The sequence below is a fragment of the Aedes aegypti genome, chromosome 2 (genome assembly GCF_002204515.2).
Source record: "Aedes aegypti strain LVP_AGWG chromosome 2, AaegL5.0 Primary Assembly, whole genome shotgun sequence".
In the NCBI taxonomy this organism is placed as follows: domain Eukaryota; kingdom Metazoa; phylum Arthropoda; class Insecta; order Diptera; family Culicidae; genus Aedes; species Aedes aegypti.
In genome coordinates this window covers 104,835,147-104,863,115 of record NC_035108.1, presented here as the reverse complement: position 1 = coordinate 104,863,115, position 27,969 = coordinate 104,835,147, and the positions used below count along the sequence as shown (strand labels likewise).

Below are 27,969 nucleotides of genomic sequence, written 5' to 3'. Positions count from 1 at the left end.
ATGATAATGTATACGCATAGCAAATAATGACATTTAAAAAATTTCACATGCGAAATAGTTAAAGAATAACAGCCAAATATTGCAACTGCTGTTGCTTCTATGTTATCCAATATGATTTTGCTGTTTATTTTGGCAGTTTATTGGTAGCGTAAGTTGTAATGTCATTTGAAACACAACATTTCACAAGTTAAGATAGAGCGTGGTGGAAACTGTATGAAAATCTGCTCAAAACATGAAAAATCAAAGGGTGTCGATCTTACCCACAGTGTCGGTTTTACCCTGATTTCCCCTACTCCCCCCTGATAGAGAATATCATACTCCACATGTGCGGACAAATGGTAAGTTCCGGAATAACGTACATGTATCAGCATACCAACCACTACCTTGGCGCACTAATTAGACTTATTTTTCATTTTCCCCATGTTTTCTCCATTACACAGCATCGGGGGAGTAAAATATTGTCATCAAGCGAGCCAAGTGATTCTTGAATCAGCGAAGAAGATCGCAGGAAGTTGATGAATTCATCTTGTGGCAGCAGTATTTGCGATACATAATCTGTTTTTTACCGAAGGTGTCTAAGCACAACGTGATAGATGATAACAACGATCATATGACTTATTTAAATAAACCGATATTTATAATTTTGTTTCATTTCTTTACTTTGTTTGTTTTCATATTCCTCCTTGAAATCTTGAAGGTAAACAAAAGCATACCGCAGCATAAAAAAAAGACATTTATGCATAAATAAATAAATGATAAATGTCGTTTATACTAAGAATGATTAAACCCCAGATATGCACCCCATGGAGTGAATAGATCGAATATCATTTTAGTATGACCTTTAAGCTTTTCAGTATTTAATTATTTAAGCGTGTACTCCATTTTTTAATGTTTTTCTTTTGTTTAAGTCCAAAAAAAATGTTTTTAAATTTTGTCACACTCCTTGGCCTATACTGAAATTTTGGGTGTATTTTGCTTTCCATGTCCCTTCCGAAATGTCAGATAGGAACAACCCCAGTGTTAAAACTAAAAGCCCTGCACGCTCGTTCAGATCTACTCAAAAGTGAGTAGATTTCGACTCACTTCGGAACAAAGTGGAACTGCTCAAAAGTGAGTAACACCATCGTTACTCACTTTAGAGTAACATAGTCAAATGTCAATAGGGGAGTAACACTTACTCACTTCGTTTAATCTGAAATTTGCGAAAGTGAGTAGATGTCACTCACGTCAGGAAATAATAATTTTGGAAATAAATGTATTATGTTATTTATAAAATCAGAAGAAATATACAAAGAGCATAACATTTATTCATTATATCATACATAATACATAATAATAATACATGATAACAAGTAAAAAAATTGAGATATTTGTGTTGAAATTTTCGCTGCTCTGGAATGGATCCCCGGATGTTATAAATATCTGGGGCATTGATGAAAGTCATGGAGGATGTAGTTTGACCGATCCAGTAGCCTTCCCGGTTAGACTGTAAAGTATCAATTAGTCCAATAAAAAGAACGACGGTAAAACTTACAGTTTATATTTTTTTTTGCGGTTATTTGATCAAAACCTTGGTCATTTTCAATCCGACCTCGCTTCACTTGATATGAGGATTATTGACTTCGCAGCACTAATCTGGAGTTCGCCGGTTGGACTTCCGAAGCGCTCTGCCGGCTCGGCTTTTATCTCGACTGTTTTTGAAAACAATCCAACATCACGGCGACGGAGGAAATTTCACCACAACGGAGGATTTGTCAGTTCGAGCGCGCGAAATTTTCACAAGTCTTTGACGTTTACAAAGTGAGTCAAATATGTTTGTGTATACTCAAAAGTGAGTAAGGTCGTTTTCGTTCATGGTTGAGTAAAAAGTTACTCACTTTGATAAAATAAAGTTACACACTTTTGACAGCTAACTTGAAACTTCAAAAGTGAGTCAAAGTTACTCTCTTTTGAGTAGATTTGAACGAGCGTTTGTGGTGTTTTTGTCGATTAAGCAAACGTCAAACATGATCAAAAGTGTCAAGGTTCATTTATGGACCCAATTTTTAAAGCAATGTTTAAATATGATGTAGCCGTTATTTGAGCGGGAAAAAATGCTAAAATAGTTGCAGTAACATGCTCTTTCGTTTCATTAAATAAAAACAAGATTTTATTAAACATTTTAGGACCCAATACTTATCAACAAAGCTTATAATACTTTCGATGCGGAAAAGTTTATTTTTGATGGCTTGAATAGTATTGTATTTGCCCATATAAGAGAAACGAAGAATTTTGTTTGCAGACAGCAAGCATGTTGAAAAATCGTTTTTATCTTAATTTATTCGTCTATTTTAAGCAAATTATATTTAAAATGAAAGTTTTAGTACTATTTTGCATGCTTGGTGGATTATATCGCAAAAAAGTATGATAAATTATACTTTAAATTTCATGTGAACATCAATAAAACCAGTGTTTTATATAACTTTGATGATCTGTAGCTAAAAATAGTGACGCGCTTAAACGTTTCTGAGAATGGCATCAGATTCAGCAACCCTAAATCTACTTATTTTAACCTCTCTGCTTGTGCACAAAGCCAAAATCAAAATTGCATTGCTATTGGATGCTTCCTCCGCGTGATTAGTGCCTTTGAATTTTTAGTGCAAGATTCCAAATTGTTTCACCTTAAAGGTTTGTAGGGATTCCTCCAGTTTAAGATACCATTTTCGGGAATTCTTCAACATATCCGTTTGAAAATTTCTTAATCCATTCCCTCTCGAACTTGCTCTGAAATTATACACAAATTTATAGTTTTTTTAAGAACCATTTTTTTTTTGTTCCTTTTTAGTTTTTTATAAATTTGTCACAATGTCTTTAGTTGTCTTCAGTAATTCCTCAAAATATTCTTGGGGATTCTGATAACTCACTCGGGATTTTTCCTTCAATTACTCCATAAAATCTTTTTCCCTCAAAATAAATCTGTAAATCCATGATGTCATACAACTTGCAACTAACGTTTGTTCTGAGATACCTGTGATAACTGCTACTTTTTTATCTGAAATTCCTCTAGAAATTTTATATTCCTTCTGGAATTAATACAGAAATAACACTAAGATTTTTTCTGTAATTTGCCTTGAGTAGTTTTGAAATATGATCCAAGTAATTTCACCATAAATGTTGATTAGACTTGTTCATTAACGTTTGCACAACTTTGCGGATTTTGAAAACAAAGTTAGGATGATTATAAAATGAAGCTAAACCTCGAATTTTCAAGAGTACCAGTTGTAGCTGAATAACATCCTGTTCAGTTAAAATATGGTTTACACATACTCTTTTCAGCTGAATAAACTGTAATCAACTGCAAATGTTTACTGGGTAGAGATCCAGATGGGGCCTTCCTTAGCCGAGTGGTTAAAGTCCGCGGCTACTAAGCAAAGCCATGCTGAAGGTGTCTGGGTTCGATTCCCGGTCGGTCCAGGATCTTTTCGTAACGGAAATTTCCTTGACTTACCTGGGCATAGACTATCATCGTACCTGCCACACGAGATACGAATGCGAAAATGGCAACTTTGGCAAAGAAAGCTGTCAGTTAATAACTGTGGAAGTGCTCATAAGAACACTACGCTGAGTAGCCGACTCTGTCCCAGTGGGGACGTTAATACCAAGAAGAAGAAGAAGAAGTAGAGAGCCAAACAGCACTCTGAACTGAAAATTTGATCTGTTATAACAGCAACCAATCGATCATATTTTCAACGCGAACGGTTGTCAGGCTTAGTGAACTTGAATTCGAAGTTTTGCTTCGTTTTATAATCACCTTTTGGAATTTTTCCTGCATATTTTTCATTTTACATATTATTCAAGGAATCACAGCAGATATCTCTAAAAATGATCTTATAACACTTCTCCATCAAAGATTTTTCCAATTGATGAAAAAAATAGGTAAATGTTTGTTGGGAATATGCCCCATCTACAAAAAAGGCGACAAGTAAGATTGTGAGAACTTTCGGGCAATCATCATTCTAAATGCGGCCTACAAGTTATTATCCCATCCCAGATCATCTTTCGTCGTCTGTCACCTGTAGTAAACGAGTTCGTGGGAAGTTATCAAGCCGGCTTCGTTGACGGCCGACCGACAATGGATCAGATCTATACTGTACAGCAAATTCTCCAAAAATGTTGTGAATACCAGGTCAGAACGCATCACCTTTTCATCGAATTCAAGGCGGCATACGATAGTATCGACCACGTAGAGCTATGGAAAATGACGGACGAGAACAGCTGACTGATAAGAGCGACGATGGAAGGTGTGCAAAACTATGGGAAGGTTTCAGGCGAACACTCCACACGCTAAGATCAGTCTACCCAAATATGAGTAAAGTTTACCCATAATCGCCGAAAAGTGCACATACTCATTTTATGGGTAAAGTGCCCTTACCTATTTATAGGTAAAGCATCATATGGGTGTACTCATATATGGGTACATGTTCAGCATTGAAAAATCCAGGATTTTTTCACTCATATATGGGTAATTGATAATGATTTCCCTCTAAAAATAATCAAATAAAATGAAAATTTCGATAATTATAACTTTTTATTAATTACTATCAAGCACAATAATAAATAAATAACACTATTTTAAGAATGTCATCCAGGAAGTTTATATCAGGAGTGAAATGTCCATAGACTTGACCTCCAACGCTCTTTGCACTTTCTCCCGCAACATCCTATTCTGTAAAAAAAACATCATGTTTATTACAATTATATCCACTTACCTATTTTATTAATACCAACTTACCAGCATTTGAGTTGTATTCGGCCGAATGATGTCCTCCACAGTTATTGAAATAAGGCGAGGTTTTTTTGTTGTGCCTGGGAGCAAAAGCGTGGACAATCAAGTACTCAGAATATTGACTTCTGCGCATTCATATCTATTCGAATTAGCTTACCTTTTTCTATAATTTTAATCATCATAAAAGTCTTTTTGAACAGCAATCAATTAATGAAACAAAATATTTTGTTGCTAAGATGTTGTTCTCATCACGGAAACAATTTAAAATGGTGAAGTCCTCAAATTTTCACTCAAATATGGGTAATGGCTGTTTACCTATAATATGAGTAAAGTTTACCGCTTTTTATAGGTATATTTTACTCATATTATGGGTAACATGGCCAAAACTCAAATTTGAGTGATTTCAATACCCATTTATGGGTATCCTCATCTTAGCGTGCAGTTCGTTTGGATCCCACCGGGGACTACGACAAGGTGATGGACTTTCGTGCCTGTTGTTCAATATTGCGCTAGAAGGTGTTATGCGGAGAGCCGGGCTCAACAGCCGGGGTACGATTTTTACGAGATCCAGTCAATTTGTTTGCTTCGCGGATGATATGGATTTTGTCGGCCGAACATTTGAAAAGGTGGATGTACAGGTGTCCGCCTGAAACGCGAGGCAGCAAAAGTTGGACTGGTGGTGAATGCGGCCAAGACAAAGTACATGCTAGCTGGTGGGGCCGAACGTGAAAGGGCTCGCCTAGATAGCAGTGTTACGATAGACGGGGATACATTCGAGGTGGTCGACGAGGTCGGCTACCTTAGATCCTTGCTGACGGCTGACAATAACGTTAGCCGTGAAATACGGAGGCGCATCATCAGTGGAAGTCGGGCATACTATGGCCTCCACAAGAAGCTGCGGTCAAAAAAGATTCAAACCCGCACCAAATGTACTATGTACAAAATGCTCATCAGGCCAGTAGTCCTCTACGGGCATGAAACGTGGACGATGCTCTAGGAGGACCTGCAAGCGCTTGGAGTATTTGGGTGCTAAGGACGATCTTTGCACTGAGAACCGCGTTGCGGTTGAAAATACTATATCAGAGGGTTAAATTAAATACACAACGCCACTTGATTTGTGCAGACTAAATTTGCATTTATTTAGAATATTTTGTGCATTCAATTTTACCATGGCACCATTTGTATAGTAAAAATTACTATATCATGGTTAAAAACTTGCAGCAGACCAGAATCGAACCGAGGATCTGGCGATTGCCAAGCGCGAACGCTAGCCGCTCGGCTATCGACGCGGTTGGATAGAGAGGGAACAAAACGCTAATAAAAAGCGTTCATGATAGCTCAATCGTGGTTGGAATAGTAAATTTAAAAACACGTTCATGGTTCTCATTGCTGCAACGCTTGTTTCAGTGTGGCGGTGTGTAGGAAAACGGAGTGTAGTGGCGAAGGATGAACTACGAGCTCGCCCTACTCTACGGCGAACCCAGTATCCAGAAGGTGGCCAAAGCTGGAAGGTAACGATGGGTAGGGAATGTTGCAATAATGCCGGACAGCAATCCTGCAAAAATGGTGTTCGCTTCGGATATGGTTCGTACAAGAAGGCGTGGAGCGCAGCGAGCTAGGTGGGCGGATCAAGTGCTTCGGGCTATCGAAATCGTCTTAACTCTTAACCTCTCGAATAGCTTTGTCGAAAACATGGTCATTCTATATTGTGAGGGCATCGAGATGTTGGAATGTTGGAATCAATTAATTGGGAAGGATCTGTCATTGATTTCGAATTTTCAAAAGCAGTTTTTCTTTGTACAAAATCAAGAAAATTTACACGAAAATTTGCTCTATGTGTTCTATCCTTCAACCAAAACACAGTGAACAAATTTTTATCGAATAGTTTTTAGTTTTGAACTGGAAAACTGCTCTTGAAGTTTCTATGATGACGATGATTACGATGACAGATCCTTGAAAGAAGTCTTAAAAGAAACGGGTCCTCCAACCACGTGATCATGAAACCTCTAAGAGTGTTCTACATGAACACCACGAAGTTGACGTACTTCCAATATGGGAATATATGTACTTCTTCTTGGTGATAAGTCAGGCTTCTATAAAATCTCCTGCTCTGACCAGTAGTTTAAGATCGAGGTTGGTTATCACACGAGGAACTAAATTCAGCAAATACGCATGTGTTTCTAGGCTGTGGTATAGAATTTCTTTAATACACTTATAGAGTGAAACCTGCCATTGGAGTGAGCTTTCTGGGTAAACGCGTAGCTATTCAGCAACACCAAGCGGACGATCGTGGGTTCGAATTCCGCCAGTCGAGATTTTTTTCGTTATGATAATTTTCTGAACTTCCCAGGGAATAGAGTAGCTTCGTGCTTGTCTCATATGCACATGCAAAAATAGCCAATTGGCAAAAAAAAAACTCTCAGTTAATAACTGTGGAAGTGCTCATAAGGACACTAAACTGAGAAGCAGGCTCTATCCCAGTAGGGACGTAACGCCTGAAAGGAGAAGAATACGGCAATTTTGGCTGATCGTCAAAAATCTTTTGGAATGCATAACGAAGATCTATCGTTTAAGTTCAAGGTAAAACTAATTTGTATTCATATACATGATTATTTACCATGTAATTATTATAAACGAGTTTACCGGTGTCACAATTCTCACCACACAACGATCGCTTTGGAGCTTATGTATCTATACATTTAACGGTCAGTCATACGCGTGTATAGTTCTAGGCATAAGCATACATCAAGCAACTCAACATTGAATAGATAACCAACCAGACGACGATCCACGCAGCGGAAGATGCATTGCACTTTTCTTCATATTTTCTTCGCCTCACCTGTGCCATCTTAGCCATATTACCTATGCCTAGGTTTTGTATAGAGAGATGACGAGCATTGTTACCGGTTTTCAACCGCACGTTCTCCCATTATTTTACACACATGCATGGCGTAGCCATCTAACTAAAATATGTGATGACGACAGTTTTTTTTTATTTCAGGGCTAGGAGCAGATCTCTTTTTAGAGACTTAGTCACTATTTCTCGATTACTTTTTCAAATCGACGTAAGTAACTTTCCTACGGTTTGGAGAAGTTATTTAAGAAGAACCACAACATTTCTTCTAAAACTGTTTTTAAATGAGTCCCCTTTTAACATTTTTTACTGTGTAAATTGCTTAAATTTTGCATGTAATCAGCTCGCGTTAAAACACTAGGTAGTTCCTATAATTTCCCACAAAAAATGTATGACAAAATGAGAAGCCGTTTCAATCAGTTACTTACGACGTTTTAGTAACAGTGGAAAATCGACTCAAGTAGTGTTTTGTTTTGATTCGTGGTTAAGTCACTTTGTCTCCCATACAACAGAGCGGCGAAAGTAGCGGTTAGGTTGCGAAAGTGGAGAATCTTACTTTCGTCCGTTTGTAAATCCAAAAATTAAACGTTCTAAAAGTGAAAAAATCGAGTTGGTTTAGAGCGGAATGTGTAGAATTTAGTCTGCGAAACACGTAGGATAGATAAAGTAAGTTTGTTAACTTTTCTGACTTGAGTCTGTTTGAGTTAGTCTTCGAGATTTCATTAAAATTCTTTTTTCTTAATGGTCTCTAAAAACTGTATTTTAACTGAACTAAATTTCAAATTATCTCTGAAGTCACTATTTTTCTTACCCAGAATTTTATCTAGGATTTCTTTGAGCACTTCAACGTTACTTCCTTCAGTAATTTACTTCTTTCCCAGCAGATTTTTTTTAAAGATTTATACAGGAATTCTTTCATAAATGATCACAAATGTTAGCTTTGAAAAAATATCTATTAAAAGTCTAATGAAGACAATAATAAATAATAAGAACACTTCCAAGAATTTTCCAATCAATTCGGCAAGGGATTACTCATAAAGTTCCTCCCGTTCCTCTCTAAATTTTCAATGTTCAAGACACATAGTCTCTACCAGCCCTGTTGTTCGTGTAATGGGCGGTGGTGGGTGACGCGATGATCGCCGTTGACGATCCATGCATGAGCGCAGAACCTGTACTGGAACAGCGCGAGAAAAAACTCTGCTCGAGAAAATAATTACACGTAACGCCCATTACGCCATTTGCGACGATCTTTATGCACTCTTCGTTTCCCTTGTTCGGTTTCATTCAATTAAACACGAACAAATTGGTTAAATTGTTTTATTGGTTTTGCCTCCCGGCGGTGGCATCCGAAAACTCCAAATAATCCATGGTACAAACGATGTGGGTCTTAATCGTTCTATATTTATGTGATGATCGCGATCCATCTTCATCAGCATTGATGCGCACGCTTTCACTCTCTTTGGAATGCCGATCGATGAGAAGGGCAAGGTTTCCGTCGTCTGCTTTAGTAACGGTTCTCTGGTTCATTGATCGATTGATGACTCGATCGAGAATAAGGGTACATCAGGGAAGTCATGGACGAGAACAGCTTTCCCGGGAAACTAACAAGACTGATAATAAAGGTGTGTGTGTGTGTATGGAGATTTCAGACGAATACTCTACTTTGTTTGAATGATGGTTACGGGAACCCACCAGGGAATACGACAAGGTGATGGACTTTCGTGCCTGGTGTGCAATATTGCGCTAGATGGAAGGTGGTTTGCGGAAATTCGGGTGTTAAACAGCCGGGTACGATTTTCAACAGATCCAGTCAATTTGTTTGCTCCGCGAATGACTGGTGGATATTTTCGGCAGAACATTTGAAACAGTGGGAGTGTAAAGGGACAAAAGTTCGGTCAGAGGTAAATGCATCAAAACGCATAAAACACTCATCAATTCAAGATGGTGGATTTGAATCCCAGCTGTTGTGAATATTTTCATATACGAAATTTTCTCGACTTTCCAAAGAGATATCAAGCAAAATTTTATGGATATCAAGCAAAATTGTATAGATTTGTATACAGGACATCATTCAAGGGTTATTTTAGAAGTTTCTAAGTTGATTTCTTTTGTAATGTCTTCAGAGATTATTCCGAAATTTTCCACGGATATTCTTATAAATTTAACGTCAATGATTGTCTTTCAAAAAAGGCGAAGAAAGAGTACGACAATTTTTGTAAAAAACTACTTACGCTTTCTGCGAGGTATATATGTATTCAGTAATTTCGTCAAAAAGTATCCGAAATACAGTGAGCTCTTGAACTTTCCGACAAAAAAATAGTTATGCGTTTCTCTAGAAATCTAATATAAATTGGATATGGACATGGAGTGATTCGTAGGATATACAAATTATAATTTGGAAAGGAATCTCTAAAAACTATTAAAGTATTCCTGGAGTACCTTTTGAACCAAAAATAGCGAGTGATGGATTTCTAGAATCTGAAACAATGACAAGAGAATCGCTAGTGCTATTTGAAGAAAAAAAATCTCTTGAAAATACTCGGATGAATCTATGGTCTTCATCCTAGGGCATACAATAATATAATTCTCTGAAGAAATGCTTGAACACATAGCTAAGGAATCTTTAGTGTATTTTAGAGGAAGAATTTATTCTGCAATCAACATTTCAGGAATGTTTGATTTTTGAATTTTTCTTTGGAAGACATTTTCTAAGAAATTTTGAAGTATTATTTTCGAGAGAGTTTTGAAGGAATAAAGGGAGCAAAATCAAATTGATTTTTAGAGAAATCTAAAGAATTCTCTGTGAAAAAAAAAATGCAGATGGATTTACGGAGAACTTCTCTGAGAAATCGCTAAGAACATTTACACACTATTGAATCCTTTTCAATTGCTTATAAAAATCTTGTGGAATAACACCTGGAAGAATAATTTAATGTTTTTTACATGAAGTCCTGGATAATTTGTACTGCGATTGTTTAAAGAAATTCTTGAAGAGTGTCCAAGAGATTTTCTGAAAAAAAAAATCTAAAAGAAGCTGCAGAGGAACTTTAGGAAGTACTTCAAAAGAAAAGTTGGAAAAACTGTTGGTGAACTCTCAAAAAAAAATGTGTAAAGAATTCTTGCTTGGTGATCTTGAATTTCGATGAGTATTTTTTGTAATATATCTGCGGAAATCCTCAGTAATTGTAGAAAATCCTAAACTATTGCTATTGGGCAATTGGATGATATTGAGAAATGTTTAAAATAAATTCAGATCAGAATAGCCTAGAGAAACTTCAGTAGAAATCTGTTAATCACAAGGGATTTTCATCGTGAATTCTTTGGAAGCATCCTTGAATGAGTGGATCATCGTTGACACGGCATCCCCACACTCCCTTAATTATCTTCTCAGGCGTCTGTTTGCAGGTTTTGCCCTTGTAAAAAAATGCGTCGAAATGATATTTAATCTTTCCATTACTGTCAGATGTAACTTTTTTAAATTTTTACGGCTGGGGATTTTTTTTCATTATCGTACAAATTGGGCCGAAGGGTCTCAGATTTTCATGAAACTTTTTCCACAGGCAGGTCTCATCAATACATGAATAAAAAAAATTGAGAAAAATTCAGGGTCGCCTATTTTTCCGGAAAACTCAGGTGGATTTTTTTTGTTTTCCCTTGACACTACTTACTTTGAAAAATCATAACTCAAGAACGAAGCATTGTAGAAACAAAGTTTTTATATGAAAATTTAAGCAAATTTTCTCAAAAATCCAAAAAAAAAATGAACTGGAAAAATTTTTCCACAAAATTTTCCACCGTTTGGAAAATTCGTAAAGAAAAGCCGGAAAAACTATGCCCGAACTCGTGGAAAATTTTCAAAAAAATATTTTCGAGAAGGTAATTTTATAAGCTTTAATCACTGAAATTTTTGGAATGCACTTTTTTTCGTTTTTGAGTTATGGCCAATTTTGTGAAAAATATCCAGATGTGCCATATAAGACTTTTCTTTGAAAAATCATAACTCAAGAACGAAACATTGTAGAAACAAAGTTTTTATATGAAAATTTAAGCAAATTTTCTCAGAAATCCAAAAAAAATATGAACTGGAAAAAGTTTTCCACAAAATTTTCCACCGTTAGGAAAATTCATAAAGAAAAGCTGGAAACTCTATGCCCGAACTCGCGGAAAATTTTTATTAAAATATTTTTGAGAAGGAAACTTTATAAACTTCAATTCTAGTAACTTTTAGGATGTACTTTTTTTTTTTTGTTCCTGAGTTATGTTCAATTTTGTGAAAAATGAACATATTAGCCTTTTCTTAGAAAACCCATATTTCAATCGAAGCATCAGAAAAACAAGGTTTTTTTTATCAAAGCAATTGCAAATTTTCTAAAAGATCTGAAAGAAACGATATGGGATTGGTTTTAATGAAGTATAAGTCGGATTGGATTATATTTTTCATGAAACATTACACCGTTAAGCAAAGCTGAAAAAACTGTTTCTTTTCCATTCCAAGGGATTCTTTCTTTTCTATGGAACAAATAAGATTCTTTTTATATTTTTCTTTAATTTTATTTATTCAATTATTCAGTACATAACTTACATTTTATCTTAAAACTATCTATTTTTTCAACCGGGAAGATTGCCTTTGGTTGCTACCACCAGAAGATTTTCGTTTCTTTGTAGTATTAAGAACAAAGCATGCTGTATTTTCTTGGTTTTCATGTGCATCTGAGAATTCACTCGCAAAAATGTTTCGTTCGTCTTTTGGAATAAATGAATGATATTTTTTGTTCCAGGAATTGGAACAAGGTTAGAAAATCTCTCCTGAAGTAATTTTTCAGCCTCTGAATAGTCATTTTCAGTTGCATAGATGAATTCCCAATCTTTTTTAAATTGGTCTTTCACCTTTTGCGACACAGCCCAGTCAAAAAATTGTTTGGCGTTATTAATTTCCGCTGACTTTCTAATACTAGCATCTCTAGCCATTCGCTTAATATTGCCACCGATACCATCACATGGACCTTTTCCATGTGAGGTTGGGAAAAAGTGCCATTCTGCTCTAATTTTAAAATCATTTTCATGGTTGCATACATTTTTGAAATTTGATTTATTTTTGTACTGCTCTCCGCAACCATTAGAAAGATAAATGATTTTTTCAAGCTCAGGAAATTTATTTTTCAATCTTGAAATTAGTTTTGTTTGAAAAGCATAAACTGATGTCGTGTTATGCTTTTTTATGTCAGCAATTACAACAAAATTTAAGACTTTGATCGAAGATTTGTCTTTGTAATAAATTACAAATGGATGTATTGTTACTTGAGGTCGTACAAAGTAATGGCTTTGAATGGAATCTTGTATCACGCACGAATAATTTTCCGCGAAATCCATCTGGCACATTATTTCTTTGTTTTCAACTAGTGATTCCTTTTTAGCTCTTATAAATTTATGTTGTTTATCTACTTTGAATTGATGCACAAGAAACTTCTCTGTGAGATTTTTCAAGTTTTCTATAAAATCATTTACATTTTCCTCTTTGTTGATAATTTCACAACGACTTTCACTTTTCATCTAAGCGATTGGCAACAAAATCTAATTTCTTTAATTTACAATCCTCACAGGACTTCAAGTAACAATCATCTGTACTATCTGGACATATCATTTGACTAGTCAAAAAGGTGTTAAGTTTTTTTTCTATATTATGAACTTCAAAGCAATTAGTTTTTTTTCAATGCATCAACCATGAATTTCATATTCTCATGTATCATGCAAACACAAACATTCATGGCCGATGAATCCTTTGTATAAACACATTGTTTTGGTTTAAGTTTCCAGAACGATGTGAATGAGACAGATTCTTGTTCACTCTTACAGGTTTCCAAATATTGTTTATATAAAGTATCCAAAGGGTCAAGCAAAAGGCGTTTTTGGACATTTTGGCGCACTCCATTGGGTAACTTAATAGATATGGTATCTTTCAAGCCAGGAAATGGCCGACTGATATCATCCCTTAGGTAAAAATTTGAACTATGTCTTGGACATCTGATCCATGCGAGGGTCGTCCTACTTTTGAAAGTGGTTGAATCCCTAAATTGTATTTTTTTGATTCAGTTATAACGTGTTGAGACACGTCAAAATGAGCTTTAACTTTGGCATATGACCAATTCCTAGGAAGTTATTTTAGAAGTTCAATTTGCTTGTCAGGTTCGGCTTTTGTAACAGCTGAGTTAAAATTTAATAAAACGGAATTAAAATCCTCTGTAACATCGACAATATTAGGCGGAAACCAAGTCTTTATTTTACTCAAAATTTGATTGAACATTGCGTCCATAGAAGCATTGCGATAGTTACTACCGTAATTTCGGGTGAAATTGATCATTTTTCACTGTTTTCTTGGTATGCTTTCTAAAATGTTATCAATATCATACAACTAAATGCAGTAAAACATGTACGACGGTGAACCTCATTGGCTCATGCATCGAAATTTTTTAACAAATGTGATGTTAGTGCCAAAAATCTGGTCTAAAATTAAAAATCGGGGAATCCCATTTCGGGGTGAAATTGATCACTTATCATTGTTATTATTGTTAGTTTCAAAATCAACTTTACATCCTTAATTTGGGCCTCCTGAATCCAAATATGCTTGCCAAATTCTTAACGAGACAATATTTATGGAAATAATCAATAATAAATTTTCAAGAATACCGCGAAAAACGCCTAAATGTAGGCAATTTCCAAAGGATTTCCCAACTTCGTTGCAGAAAATTGAATTTTTCGACAAAACGAGCAAATTGGTAAGAGTTTTGATAGTAAAATTTGTTTTGGAGATATATTGTTAGCATCCTCACAAACTTTCAGGTTTACACCATGTCCAAATCCTTGTTTAGAACTAGAAGTTTAATGATGATGATCAATTTCACACTAAAATTGATTCTAGAATTTTACATTATTTTCATAGAAATAAACATTCTGTGGCACAAAAAACATCACTATACACAATTAGACATTATTTAAGACAAACAACGTTCATTTACTATAGGTTGCGATGAGCTTGGTGCACTATTAGTAAGAAATAAAATCGCGTGACACGGTGATCAATTTCACCCGAATTTACGGTACTAGAAGCATCCAATCGTGAAGATTTTACTTGAAAAGAAATTTCCAAGAATTTAGCAAGCTCTTGTATTTTTTGTACATTATTTATAGAACCAACTGACTCACCCGAGGAAGGAGTATCCTTTGGCGACGCCAACGAAGATAGTGGTGAAACTTGTTCCTCAAACGCCATTGCTTCTGGAAGATCCGTTACGAGAGCCTTCTGGTCACCGGTAATGGAGCACTCCACGCAAATTTTCATCTTTTCCGTAATCCACCGAACTCCATTCGAATGAAGCTTACTGATGAGGCCTTGGCTGATCGATCGTAGATTTGTCCTTACTGATTTGTGGCCGTCCAGTCCGAAGGGGTTACAGCATAAAGAATTGTATTCGTAATATTGAACTTTGTCCATTTCAACAGCTTCGGGAAAACTTTTTTCACTTTCCAAAAATTAATAACGAGGAATATACAGCTGATAGACAACACTTGCACTTTCTCACTGCTCTTTGATAGTTTTTGGTAAACTTATGATTCCCAAGCCATTTCAACGCTTTAAACTTGAATTGATGAATACCTATTTGTCATATTGTCTACCCATTTATTTAACTGTCAATTTTGTAGTTACCTAACAGGAAAAAATTGCCTACATTCTGATTGAAGAAAACTTTGTTTCTATGTAGTTTTGTTTATGAACTTATAAATTTGTAAATATATGGTTCAAACAGCTCATCCTAGCAATATTTCTAAAACATGATCAAATATTGCTAGGATGAGCTTTTTGAACCATATATTTACAAATTTATAAGTTCATAAACAAAATTTCTTAAGAACGAAACTACATAGAAACAAAGTTTTCTTCAATCAGAATGTAGGCAATTTTTTCCTGTTAGGTAACTACAAAATTGACAGTTAAATAAATGGGTAGACAAACGAAAAATGAGCGTATTGAAAAATATTGTAGGATTGGATCTTATTGATCGCTCTTCTCAAATATACTTTGTTTGAAAGCTGGAATAGCTAGTCGGGTTTTCATTATTTGTTTTCATAAACAGTGAAAAATGTCCTGGGAAACTGATTCCATTTCAAAAATTTCATATTTTTGAGATAATTTGAATCCGGTTCGACAAGTCATGATGAGTCTGAGTCATGATTTTTAAACGAAAAGGTATGTATGGCAAATCTTTGCATTTTTTACAGAATTGACCATAGATCAGGCACTAAAGAAAAATACATCCTAAAAGTTACCAGAATTGAAGTTTATAAAGTTTCTTTCTTAAAAATATTTTATTAAAAAATTTCCGCGAGTTCGGGCATAGATTTTCCAGCTTTTCTTTATGAATTTCCCCAACGGTGGAAAATTTTGTGGAAAACTTTTTCCAGTTCATATTTTTTTTTGAATTTCTGAGAAAATTTGCTTAAATTTTCATATAAAAACTTTGTTTCTACAATGTTTCGTTCTTGAGTTATGATTTTTCAAAGAAAAGTCTTATATGGCACATCTGGACATTTTTCACAAAATTGGCCACAACTCAAAAACGAAAAAAAGTGCATTCCAAAAATTTCAGTGATTAAAGCTTATAAAATTACTTTCTCGAAAATATTTTTTTGAAAATTTTCCACGAGTTCGGGCATAGTTTTTCCGGCTTTTCTTTACGAATTTTCCCAACGGTGGAAAATTTTGTGGAAAACTTTTTCCAGTTCATATTTTTTTTGGATTGAGGAAGGAGAAAATTTGCTTAAATTTTCATATAAAAACTTTGTTTCTACGATGCTTCGTTCTTGAGTTATGATTTTTCAAAGTAAGTAGTGTCAAGGGAAAACAAAAAATTTCCACCTGAGTTTTCCGGAAAAATAGGCGACCCTGAATTTTTCTCAATTTTTTTTTATTCATATATTCATGAGCCCTGCCTGTGGAAAAAGTTTCATGAAAATCTGAGACCCTTCGGCCCAAACCCGTACGGTAATAAAAAAAATCCCCCGGCTTCTACAAGTGGCCCAGATAGCACGCGCAGCTACTCAACAAGATCAAGCTGAGGTTCGTGGGTTCAAATCCCACCGGTCACCTGTGGCACTATGGGCGATTAGGTGGCCAATATTTGAAAAAAGGATTTGTTCTGAGATGCTCTATTCTACAACTTTTTGTTGTGTTATCCTTTGGATTTCAAATATTGTCAAATAAATTTCGACAAAATCAGTTGTCCAATGATCTTCATCAATTTATGTATTCGACTTTTCATGAAATAATATTTAACATATCATAAAAATAGTTTAAATTTCAGAAAATTAAAATGACACACGGAGTTCGCCCCTATTGATCACCATATAACAAAGCAGGTTTAAAAATAAAAAAATCCCTGTTTCGTCCGAGGTGGAGCCCTACGTTGTGTGGTGGAATGGTAGCGGGAACGACGACGATGAAGAACAAACTCGATTTAAAACTATAATTGAAACTTTATTGCTACCGAGAGGCAGCGTGCCTACTCGGTGGGGAACGAGAGATACTATATTCTATATACAAATCGGGTGCACCTTTTATAGGTGCACAGTACGGAAAACAATATCATTTACGCGCGTTCTGCTTTGTGTAGTTTGGCGCGCTTGGATGTTGCCGCCAAAGCATAGAAGCATCACGCTGGGCTGATGATGATAACGCAGATGGATAGGCGGGAAAGGAACAATACGAAAGTTGAATGAATCAAGTTTCGTATGCACGCTGCTCGGTTGGTGCGAAACAGCAACCGATGATGCCGTCCGTAGTGTGAGCGCAAACATTCCCCTATCTACTAAATTTGGGTCTCCTGAAAATGATATCAAAATTCTTACAACTCGAGTATTTGATAACTTTATTGCAAAATTAAACTTTCAAAATCTGCCTAATAAGCCTAAATGTAGGCAATTTCCCTTGAGCTTGTACTGGTGGTACATCATCCCATAGTAAACACTTATACAGCGGGGATTCGCTGGTTGGAAGACGACTGCCTTCCATCTAGCGAATCTCAGAGTCTATGAATGGAGAGTTACGCGAAGAGTGAAAGTAAATCTACCTATCGAACTGTCAAACCGTCTACCTAGCGACGATTGTGTATCCTGTTCTTTTTTGTAATTTTTATTAGCAATGAGTAGTGTTTGATCCTTCGACCTTGATGCTTGCTCCTGTGAGGCACAAAGGTCCAGATTTTCAAATAGCTGGCAAAATCCAATTTCCAAACATAGTTTTTAGTTGGAAAATAAAGTCAAGCATTCATCTACTACATCAGATAGTTAAGAATGTTGACCAGAATTGAAAGAGAAAAATAGTTTTCTACATGTTCGGACGTTAAGTAGCTACACATGTCCTAAAACCTAAATTTTTGCTAATTCATTTCCATCAAAACCCGTGCATATTCGACTTTCAGCATATTTTTTTCTGCTGTATAACTCATTCTCATATAGATTCAGCTCAGATGCAATTTTATATTCAAGTACTGTTAATCTTATTAAATCAATACTTATTGTTGAAGATTATTCAAATAATTGAATAATAGCTTCTTCATACACAAATCGCTCCCCGCGGAGATATCTTGCTCAAACGCGCTGTTCAGACATAGAAATCGATTGAAGAAGATTCTCCTTGTCTAAGTTTGCCAAAAACGATAGATGTTTAAACAAGTTGAGAGTAAGAAATGTATGAAAAACGGTATTTTTGTTAGAATTTTGCTCTATGAGAACCTAAAAATTGTGACTACCCTTATCCCACTAACTCAATATCCTTTCCATGACAACTGTGGAGATGCAGAGATATTCTCGGTAATAACAGTAATAACGTCCCAAGCCCTATTCATTCAATTAATTACTAATAACCCTAATTACTTGGTCAGGCGACAGATTTCGACCGATATCTTTGATTCAGTAGAAAGTACTCATTTTCCTTTATCGTGCTGCATCGTAAAATGTTACCAAACCTCGGTTGGATTTCATGTAATAATGCAAAGAGAATATCACGAAGTTGTGTGTAGATACGTTTCTATAATACTAAACGCGAAATCTTTAAGGGTTCCATAGAAAGTCCTACTTCTATCGTGTATAAACCCCACGGATAGTACTTCATTTTTTTTAAAAAAGAGGTTTCTAATCGAACCCTTGGAAATTTCCAGGAACGTATCCTGGAAGCATATGGAAGCATGGAAAATCCGTGATGGTATTTCTGGTTTTGTTTTAGATTTTCACCCTTGGAAATTGATGGAACATATCAAAAACAATTGCAGAAATTCATAAAAGAATCAAAAAAGAATAATCAGGAGTAATTGTTGAACAAAATATTTGATGAGTTACTTATGGTACAGTAAGGAAAAAAGTTTGATGAATTTTGAAAGAAATCTAACTGATTACTGATTCAATTCCTGAAAAAGCACCAAGGCTAGCACCGGATAAAATTTCAGGAAGGATCCTAAATTAAATGAATAACTGAAGAAAATTTTTGAGGAAATATTAGCGAAATTCCTGAAAGTACTATTTCTGGACGAATAATTTGAAAGGTGCCGTTGAAAAATTCTTTAAAAAATCTGTACAAAACCTTAGAGTAGTTCTTACACAGATAGAACTCTGAAACCTCCAGTTACGTAGTGGATGGGGGCTGCGTAAATAGAATTAACTAACTCCAAGGATTTTGATAAATATTTATACCCAGATAGGGGTATTAAAATATGTTCGTTCTTGCTTTGCGTCCAACAGATTTTAAAGGTTATCCAAGAACTTTTACGAAACTTCATCTACAAGCGTAACCAGTTGTTATTTAAAAACTACGTTGATCTCTTGGATTTCTGAGGTCAATAAACAACATTTATAGCCATATATGCATTTAACAAAGTTATGACGCAGTGAATTTGATCAAAACCGAACTTCTTACGTGGGTTAACCCATTTTTCAGCACGAAGCAGTATAAATTGATGTAAGTATAACCTTTTAGGTTTTTTATATGGCTGTTTAATGCTATCCAAGGACTACTTGAAGTATATACAGTCAAACCTCCATGAGTCAATATCTGAAGGGATCATGGAGTTATGGAACAGAAATGCTTTGGAAACCTGATTAAGGGGACCATCATAGTAACCATGAAATTTTGATTTTAGCATGGTTCCATGAGTCATGGAGGTTTCACCGTATACTTTATACTATATCTTTATAGGGCATCTGATCTATAAGCGTAATCAATGATCTTTTCGAGTACACTGACTGTTTAAGGTTATCCAAAAACTCCATTGAGCTGGTAGATCCGAAGATCTGTGATCAATGTAGTTTTTGGATAACCTTAAACAGTCGTTGAACTCGGAACTCAATTTGAAATATTTTATTGAGCCTCCTTGGTTGTGAACCTTATTTATTTAAATCAGTTGGGACATAGTGCAAGAGAGAAGAAAAAGTTTTTTGGCTTAAACCTAAGACATCTTTGTTTAAACTTTAGCAGTTAAAATTGGTGTTCTTTGAGGTATGGCTTCGTTTCATCTTCACATCTTCAATGAGCGTATTCCCTATCGATTCACAATGACCGTCTTGCAGTTGCACTCTTTCTTTCAGTTGCACATTGAACTGATACCAACGCCCATATGATTATGTCGAAGGCAATGCCTTTCTTTCGCAAATCACCACTTGTCCACTTGCCGTGCTGCTCTCGATCCGATGCCACAAATGCTGCGCAGATAGATACCTTTAGAACAACACCCAACGGGGACACGACGACACGGCTTGTTGCCCTATGAAATGCATTCGATAGAAGCCGCGCACAACGTTTAACGATTCACGGCGTTCTTTTCTCGGTCGGTGGACGATAGAAGACGACACCCGCCGCGGTTAGGTCAGGAATGCTGACACTGTGAGTAGGAAGGTTGGAGATCTTGAACTTGAACTGAACGATGGGAGACGATGGAACGCGATGCAGCCGAATCGACCGACCACTCGTTGGAAACTGTTGAAGAGCAGAGTGGATTTACCGCTTAGACCTAAAGTGGCTAACCAGCTCTATCGGCTCTCCTGGACTGTGCTGCAGCATCATGAGCTAAGTAAGATGGCTAGGGGAGACTTGTTCACCTTTTCCCAATGCGGCTGTTAATCTGCCGGGAAATCAAAACATGAAGAGCAAATATTTTTTGTTAGATCATACATTGAGAAATGGTTCTAAATTGCTTGCAAAGCATTCAAAACTTCTTTCTTTCAGTGCCATGTTTTAAGAAGTAGGTATTGAAATATTAAAATCTGATGATATTTCAGTATTCTCTAAGCGTTTACAAACAATCTGTTCTACGATCACTATTTAATGAACTTTTAAAGAGTTTGTCTCTTATCCTTAACAGCGTACTTATAATAGAACTTGAATGCGTTTTCAAATTTTTACAAATTGGGACAATTTTTATAACCAAATTTAGAAGTGCCCATATAACGTTAAACGGTACTTAGCGTGATTCATTCGATTTTATTTCAAACTAGTTAACCGGCGAACGTTGTATTGCCAGGCATTAGGCTGTTTATTGAGGCTTTATAAAATCCCGAACATAATTACAATTTAGTTTTCTCTTGTTTTCTACACTTTTCCGGTACATTTCCCTAACTTTTAGTACCAGAACACGTCGTCCTTGACTAAAGCAACAGTACAAAAACTGTGTGTGAAAGTCTGTGGACCCATTCTCAAGCCATTTCGTGACATACAAACACCATTTCATTTTTAGTGAGATTTAGTAGTTTTTACTACATTTGGGACGTTTCGATGATTTATACGCAAAGTTTTGAAAAATCCTTATATTTCTAAACCGTGCAAAAAATCTCCTGATGAGTTTAAGCAAACTGCCCCAAAATATTATTCGCCTCGAGGATTAAGTCTATCCAGTCTCTCCTATAGCAGTGCATGATGCATCGTAAAAAATGGCTGAGAGAGAACACGCTGCGTGAGCGTGGTTCGATAGATGATAAAACGGATGGAACACCTGGTGAGAGAGTCGCTTGGTTGGGAAAATCGTTCACCTTTCTCCCTGTCATATGTGATAGCAAGAGTAGACTTAGACCCACCCTTTTAATGCCAACATACAACTTTTGAAAGAATACGGTATAAAAGTAATCACAAGCCCACATTTTTTGCATTATTAACGATATCTAACATTTAACTTTGCGATATAACTATTGAGCAACGTTCAATTTGAACGACAGTTTAAATGCTTTTCGGCATAACTTCATTCCAACAATGACCTGAGCAATTAAGATGAACTGGGCCACATTTACGGGTGGAGGGAGGGAGAGTTGGGCGAGGGGGCCATGGCCCCCGGGCCCCCGTATATTAGGGGCCCCCAGAAATCTATTATTATTATTATAGCTTTATTAAGGAGATTTTCAGCCCTAGGCCCCAGAAATCTAGACAAAAATATTTAAAGTTAAACTTTCGCGCATAATTAGAATCAATGCTATAGTACATACTCTTCAGATACGCATCATGGTTTGGAAGATCCATTTTTTAATGAATCTGGAATTACTTACGAAGTTTTTGAAAACCTACTCTAATATTGCAATTTTAGGGAAAACTTTCCGTTTTACGGTGCAACGAAAAGCTACCGCAGCTGTCACATCACTGATTTGCACTGGTGAATCATCAGTAGGCTTCAATGATACCTTGAATACCGTCTTGATGATCGTTGTTTGTTGCTATTTTTCATAGCGCTCTTTCAAGCATACTATGATTGATTTGTTTGCTTCAATGATGGAATGATTTCGAAGCCTGCGGTAGAACTTTGACAGCTGCGGTAGAACTCTGCGGCTACCGCAAACCGGAAAATTTTCTTAACAACCGTAATATGTAAAATTACTAGTTTTGTCGGAACAAGTAGGAGCAATGCGTCCAGTCCGAACCAAACTATTTATAGTAGGCTATGCTTTTGTTATTAGAATAAAATTTTCACTTCCCTAACAACCGTAAAACAGTGTAGTTTGATTTACGGCTACATCTAAAAGGTTATCCCGCATAATCAAGAACTATATTCGTACTATATCCCGTACTGTGCACAACAATTTGCAACAATATATCAATAATTTCGTTAAACATCAAAAATAACAATAAACCGACACTACCGAAAACGGTTTTTACAAATTGGTGAACAGTAACCGAGAAAATCACAATATGGGGAATAGGCGGTTAAGTTATGTAACCATTTAAAAACGTCGATTTCTCCGAACAAAATTTTTCGTTTACAGTTTGCCAAATGCTGGATATATTGTCCACTCTTCCACACAAATCACTGTATTGGAAATAGCTATGGAATAGTTGACCTATATGATTGGAATGAAAACGGGTAATGTATGTGTAATTATTGAAATATGGTTTGCTACGGTATTTGAACCGTATGCGGTACTGTACTTAAGTGTTTATATTATAAGAATGATTTTCGAACAAATTGAATAAGAAATAATTTCAACAACAAGTTTAACCTTTTTTTCTGTATTTCATTATGTTATATTATTTATAAACACAAAACATGAGCTTAAATCAGAATTTTCATTATCCGTCCTGCTCGTTCCCGTTGAGCATTCAGAAGCTCAAAAATTACAAAAAATCGTCGGTCGTCTACTGGCCCTCCCGGAATGATTAAGCAAGGATCGGGATTATATCTTAGATGGTGTTTTGGTGATGCTGCTGCCGGGGTACAAGTCCGTCGGTGTAACAGGAACTGCAACATAAAAGGATAGCCAGTTTAACCATTCAAATTAACAATATCAATTCTAAATTTTCCTTACACTGTAAACTCGGCATTACCCTTTAAAGAATAAAAAATGCCCATTTTTTGCTGATATATGCAGCTGTCAAAATAATGGGTATTTCAAAATTTCAAATAATGGGTATTTTGTGCCCTTTTACATATTCCGTTCATTTACTCTTTAATGGGTGAAAAATTACTTGACAAGAATCGGTCGGCAGTGTTTGGGAAGTGCTTCAAAGTTGTTTCCCGTAATATCTAAATAAGTTAGCAGAAATGCGGGAACGTCCAAAAGGTAGGTACATGAATTGCTTTTATTGCCGTTTCATCTATAAAACAATCCAATTTTACAGCTGCAGAGTACATCCCGTGTGAATGTTCTGCTCTTTACTCTACAAGAATCTCCAGCGCCATTTTAGAGGTCCAAAACAAACTCAATCCCTGATGGATGAAGAGGATGCATGGAGATATTGATCGAAATAGTATATTTTATTATGCATTGAATAAATTTGTTTTTATTTATGAGATTTTATTGTTGATTATTCTGTGAAAATGAATATAAAAATTAAATAAGATTTTCATCTACAAAAAAGAGTAAATTTTACTCTGTTTCTTACAAAATATGTTTTGGATAATGGGTAAAATTTACTCGTTGATCTGACGTACAAGCCGTTTACTCTTTAAAGAGTAAAGGCCCTTTACTCTTTTTATGAGTTAAACTAGTTTCTCTCAAAGAGGGTACTTTTTTACCCTTTAAAGGGTACTTTGACCTTACAGTGTACGATGTTTCTACGGACGTGGTTTGAAATCGTTTTTGATGCGTATTTTTCTTGTGGCCCAAACGGTAGCCGGGTCTTCAATTCTCCTTTTGTTGAACGGTTCGTTGAACTGAAAAAGAAAAACGTAATCAATGACGCTGTATTCATGACTTACGTTCATTACCTTACCTGTTTCCTCAAGCCGTAGGCCGCACAATGTCCCATCGCTGTTTTTCTGCATCCTTGAAGGAAAAAACGGAACAAACTTTTCGCGACCGAGGTTCTGGTTGTTGTTTTTTTCACGGTCTCAATATAGTTCAACAATATCTACACATTATAGTGTTACGTCACTGTTTAGGATAGTTTACCTTAACAATTTTTAACAGTTCCTATCTTAAGGCTTCATATTGTTCAATGAAATAGCAACTGCTTGTGATACACTTACCATAACAGTTAAAAGGAACTTACTGTTTGAAATGTGCAGCAAATTGTATTTTTCTATGCGGGATGGGCCCAGCAAAAGAAGTTTAAAGTTTTTCAAGAAAACTCAAGATGTCCTTCGCAAACGGACAAGGCGATCCTCAAGCAGTTCCTCAAGCACCGTAGCCGAATCTTCAAGCCCCGTATCAAGTCCAAAACCTGAACAGTCTTCCGTCCATCGAGCGGCTAACCGGCCGGGACAATTGGCCGACGTGGAAGTTTGCCGATGAGACCTTCCTGGAATTGGAGGATTTATAGGAAGCTGTGAAGCCGGTCCCAGGTGCAGACGGAACGATGCCAGCAATCGACGAGCGAAAGTGTCGCAAGGCACGAGCAAAAATTATTTTGCTGTTGGATCCCGTTAACTACGTCCATGTCAAGGACGCAAAAACGGCTCGTGACGCGTGGAAGAAACTGGAAGCGGCGTTCGAGGACACCGGACTGACCCGGCGGGTCGCTCTTCTACGTAAGCTCATCACGACCAATCTTGCGACCTGCGGCAGTGTGGACATCTACGTCAACCAAATCGTTTTCACCGCCCATCAGTTACGCGGCGTAGGATTCGATATCTCCGAAGAGTGGGTCGGCACGCTGCTCCTCGCTGGACTTCCAGAGGAGTACAAGCCGATGATCATGGCACTGGAGAACTCTGGTCTGGCGATCACCGGGGATAGCATCAAGACCAAGCTACTTCAAGAGGTCGAGGCATCGACGGGCAAGACCGCATTCATCGGAAGGAAACCGTTCCCCCAAGGCAGAAGAAAGGCGTAACCGAGGACAGGTCAGCTGATCCGCCGAAGGGACCGAAGTGCAAGAGATGCAGTAAGTACGGACACATAGCCAGGGACTGTCGTTCGAAGAAAGGATCCGCTTTATGTACTGTGCTCGCTACGGATGCTGGTGTGACCGATGACTGCTGGATTTTCGATTCAGGCGCTTCAGACCATTTTACGAAAAATCGAAGCCTACTGATGGATGACCGAGCGGCGAGTGGTGTTGTCATGGCGGCCGACAAAGGTGCGATGAACATCGTAGTTACCGGTGCGGTGAATTTGAAGCCAAAATGCTGTCATGAAGGCCCGATCACAGTGAATAACGTGAAGCTTATCCCTACGATGTCACATAACCTGCTGTCGGTAAGTCAGATCGTCCGGCGTGGTCATGAAGTGAAGTTCACCGATCGCGGAGTGACGGTAACGGACCCGGAAGGAGCAATCATTGCAACCGGCAGGCACGACGTGAAGAATGGATTGTTCGTGTTCCAAGAGCACGAAGATCGCAGAGCGCTATCCCTTGCATCCTCGCCAGCAAACTTGGATGTCTGGCACAGACGGATGGGCCACCTCAACGTGCACAGTCTGCACAAACTGAAGAACGGCCTGGCCTCCGGAGTGCAGTTCAAGGAATCGGCGATGTCCAACTGTGTCGAGTGCGGTAAGCAGTTTCGTCTTCCGTTTCCCAAGAAAGGACGACGAGCAACCGAGATCCTGGAACTGGTCCACACAGACCTATGTGGACCCATGGAGAAAGCATCACTAGGCGGAAGCAGGTACTATGTGTCGTTCACGGACGATAAGACGCGGAGGATTTTCATCTACTTCCTGGAGCAGAAATCCGAAACCGAGTTGATGAATGCATTCAACCAGTTCCACAGCCTCGCGGAGAGGCAGACGGGGCGCAAGCTGAAGACCATTCGCAGTGATAACGGTAAGGAGTTCATTAACAAATCGTTACAGAGACGCCTGAGGGAGCTTGGAATCCAGCATCAAATGTCGACGGAATACACGCCGCAGCAGAATGGGCTGGCTGAACGAGTCAATCGGACCGTGGTCGAACGAGCCCGTTGTATGCTGCACGAAGCAAAGCTGCCGAAGTCATTCTGGGCGGAAGCGGTAGCTGCTGTGACGTACCTCATCAATCGATCCCCTACCAAAGGACACCATCTGACACCGGAAGAAGCTTGGAGTGGCCGCAAGCCCGATTTGTCGCACGTACGGATTTTTGGTACGAAGACAATAGCCCATATTCCGAAACAAAAACGGAAGAAGTGGGACGCCAAGTCAATGGAAGCCATCCTCGTCGGTTACGAAGAGCACACCAAAGCTTACCGACTGTACGACCCCGTCAAGAAAAACGTGTTCCGAAGCCGTGACGTCGTCTTCATATCCGAAGCGAATTCCGAGAAGCAACCTGATGACCAGCAGCAAGTCACCCGGCGCGAGAAGCAACGAACGAAGACGTACGACAGCCTGGAGTATGATCCTGAACCTGAAGTCGCTACTGTGCAAGAGCAGCCGTTCATGGAAGATGAAGATGAAGATCCTGTTGACGAAGTGGCTGATGAAGATCAAGTCTTTTCTGAAGCAGAAGACGAGTCGGACTCCGAGGTGGAATATTTCTCGCAAGTTGAAACCAGCGGTGGCGAAAATCAAGATTCCACTGACGACATAGGCGACGTGACGATTTCGGCGCTCCCTCCGCAACAATCTTCAAATCCACCCGTGTCACGCGAGGTGTTGAAGCGCAGTGGCAGGGAGCGCGCGATACCAGGCAAGTACAAAGATTATATCTTTCCGAACAATCGCTTTCCGTTCCAACATCCAACAGATCCAGCCGTTCTCACATCTGAAGACCAATCCGGTCCCAGTGACGTTCAGCAAGGACTGAAGGCGAGCAGGTGTTTGCCGAAACGATCTGATGGCCCCCGAACTCTGGCGGAAGCGATGCGAGGTCCCGACGCGATCCAGTGGCAAGCCGCCATGAAGGAGGAGCTACAAGCGTTGAGGGACAACGGGACGTGGGAGTTGGTTCAGCTACCACCAAACAAGAAAGCCGTTGGATGTAAATGGCTGTTCAAAACCAAGGTCGACGAGAAGGGTGCCGTGGTGCGGCACAAGGCTAGAATCGTAGCGCAGGGCTTCACCCAGAAGTACGGCAGCGACTACGATGAAGTTTTCGCACCGGTTGCAAAACAGGTGACGTTCCGGACACTGCTGACCGTTGCCAGTCGGAGGAAAGCCATCGTCAAGCACGTCGACGTGAAAACGGCGTACCTGAATGGTGAACTGGAAGAAACCATTTACATGCGCCAGCCGGAGGGATACACTACCGGCGATGACCGTACTGTGTGTCTTTTGAAGAGGAGCCTGTACGGATTGAAGCAGTCGGCGCGCGTCTGGAATCAAAAGGTGGATTCCGTCTTTAAGGCCATGGGATTCCAACAATCCAAGATGGACCCGTGCCTGTACATCCGGCGGAAGAACGGCAAGACGGCGTACATCCTCATATACGTCGACGATATGGTTATTGTTACTCAAACCGAGGAGG

The 27,969-nt window shown here is 37.9% G+C and overlaps 1 protein-coding gene and 2 long non-coding RNA genes across 6 annotated transcripts in view; 1 reads left to right on the top strand and 2 right to left on the bottom strand.

Moving 5' to 3' along the window:
* Positions 1-20,656, bottom strand: part of LOC5565995 (multiple inositol polyphosphate phosphatase 1) — a 31,454-nt gene extending 10,798 nt beyond the window's left edge. Inside the window, exon 1 of one of the 4 annotated variants that reach the window (XM_021841827.1) lies at positions 20,319-20,656. The gene's annotated coding sequence lies outside the window, so the exon portion shown is untranslated. The remainder of the gene's footprint in view (positions 1-20,318) is intronic. The other 3 variants (XM_021841825.1, XM_021841826.1, XM_021841824.1) reach the window with 3 other exon arrangements.
* A 2,518-nt stretch (positions 20,657-23,174) lies between these two features.
* Positions 23,175-24,461, bottom strand: LOC110675874. The gene is made up of 3 exons (XR_002499871.1): positions 24,352-24,461; positions 24,187-24,292; positions 23,175-23,377 (listed from the first exon to the last, which is right to left on the bottom strand). It is a non-coding gene; the product is annotated as an uncharacterized LOC110675874 (long non-coding RNA).
* LOC110675875 lies at positions 23,531-23,926 on the top strand. The gene is made up of 2 exons (XR_002499872.1): positions 23,531-23,699; positions 23,758-23,926. It is a non-coding gene; the product is annotated as an uncharacterized LOC110675875 (long non-coding RNA).
* Positions 24,462-27,969: the final 3,508 nt, after the last annotated feature.